Raw genomic sequence first — 2,432 nt, 5'->3', positions numbered from 1 at the left:
GCGTTTTTACATGTATGCATGTGGTGGCTGCCATGTTTATTTCCTTTTGAACAATGCACATTGCATGGCTTTCCTGCTGATCCTCTGCCTCTAATACTTCCAGCCACATACCCTGAACAAGCATGAAGCAGATCAGATGTTCCTGACTGAACTCTGATTGGATTAGCTGCATGCTTGTTTCAGGTGTGTGATTAAGACACTACTACAGCCAAAGAGATCAGCAGGACAGGTATTGTTTAAAAGGAAATAAATATTATGGCAGCTTCCATATCCATATCACTTGAAGTGCACCCGAGGTGGCCTGAAGCGGTCAGGTCACGACAACGCCTGAATTAAGTATTTCCTATGTATGTGCCGCTAGTAGGAGGAGCCGCTCTTCTGTGTAAGTGTTTGCGGATCACTTACTGCTGATGGCTGTGCTGCACACTGCGCCAGCTTGCATGCAGCAAAGGGGAAGGACTGTGGTGGAAGAGGGGGCCACCAACTCCATGCAGTAAAGGAGTGGAGACCGGGGAGGGAAGGGGAGCAGGCTTTCTACCTATACTGGGGCCACCTACCTGGCTAACTTATACTGGGGCCACTTATACCTGGCTAACTTATACTGTGGCCACCTATACCTCACTAACCTATACTGGGACCACCTACAGTGGTGTGAAAAACTATTTGCCCCCTTCCTGATTTCTTATTTTTTTGCATGTTTGTCACACTTAAATGTTTCTGCTCATCAAAAACCGTTAACTATTAGTCAAAGATAACATAATTGAACACAAAATGCAGTTTTAAATGATGGTTTTTTATTATTTAGTGAGAAAACAAACTCCAAATCTACATGGCCCTGTGTGAAAAAGTGATTGCCCCCCTTGTTTAAAAATAACTTAACTGTGGTTTATCACACCTGAGTTCAATTTCTGTAGCCCCCCCCAGGCCTGATTACTACCACACCTGTTTCAATTAAGAAATCACTTAAATAGGAGCTATCTGACACAGAGAAGTAGACCAAAAGCACCTCAAAAGCTAGACATCATGCCAAGATCCAAAGAAATTCAGGAACAAATGAGAACAAAAGTACTGTAATTGAGATCTATCAGTCTGGTAGAGGTTGTAAAGCCGTTTCTAAAGCTTTGGGACTCCAGCGAACCACAGTGAGAGCCTTTATCCACAAATGGCAAAAACATGGAACAGTGATGAACCTTCCCAGGAGTGGCCGGCCGACCAAAATTACCCCAAGAGCGCAGAGAAAACTCATCCGAGAGGCCACAAAAGACCCCAGGGCAACATCTCAAGAACTGCAGGCCTCACTTGCCTCAATTAAGGTCATTGTTCACGACTCCACCATAAGAAAGAGACTGGGCAAAAACGGCTTGCATGGCAGATATCCAAGGCGCAAACCACTTTTAAAGAGGAGCTGTTAGGTATAAGGTCTCAGAGAAAATAAACACATATATCAGTAGCTAAAGATTGGCTGTACTTACATTACATATGCATTTCACTGTCCACGTTTGTACTTCACAGAATTTTTATATAGTATATGCAGAGATTGATGCTCCTGACAGCTCATGGCAGGTTCCATGTTTTTCTGTCAAATGTGTCGTCATGTCCTGCCTGCTTCCTGATCACAGAAAAGCTCGTACTGAATAACACAGTGTGCAGTGAATATTAATGAGCCATGTGGCTAGGAACAATAGCTGACTCCTGCAGTGTACTCGGCCTGGAGATTTATCAGTGCTAGGCGCTGGACTGATTACAAGCTGCTGTAACGTCTCATTAGCAGCCGAGGGGAGGGCCCCAGAATGCTTTGCAGTATAGTATGCGGCTTGCGTCCTCTTAGGTCTAACAGCTTTTCTGATAAGCACACATCAAAGGTAACTGAGATTTTTATCTTCACTAATGGCTTTTTGGCTTCCTTCTAAACTGTTTAACACAGGAGAATAGAGGTTTAAATTAGCTTCTGCAGCCTGACAGTTACTCTTTAAGCAAAAAGAACATTAAGGGCCCTTTTCCACCAGCGCGTTTGCGCTGGCTGAATCGCAAAACCGCAAACCGCTAGAGATTTTACAATCGCTACGGTTTGCTTTTTAACATAGGAATCGCGGTAGGTCATTTCCACTACCGCGATTCGCTTTTGTCGGGAACGCGAACACGCGGCGGAGCGATAATTGCCGCGATTTTGCTATGCAGTGCAAAGCATAGCAAAATCGCGGCCGCAAACGTCGGGGGAATCGCCGGTTTTGCGATTCAGCAATCGCTAGCGTTCAGCATGAACGCTAGCGATTGCAGGTGGAAAAGGGCCCTTAGGCTCGTCTCAATTTTGCTAAAAAACATCTCAATGATTGCCAAGACTTGTGGGAAAATACCTTGTGGACCGCCGAGACAAAAGTTGAACTTTTTGGAGGGTGCGTAGAAGTAACACAGCATTTCAGCAAAAGAACATC

Source organism: Hyperolius riggenbachi, chromosome 6 (genome assembly GCF_040937935.1).
Source record: "Hyperolius riggenbachi isolate aHypRig1 chromosome 6, aHypRig1.pri, whole genome shotgun sequence".
In the NCBI taxonomy this organism is placed as follows: domain Eukaryota; kingdom Metazoa; phylum Chordata; class Amphibia; order Anura; family Hyperoliidae; genus Hyperolius; species Hyperolius riggenbachi.
Note: the sequence above shows the minus strand (reverse complement) of the source record.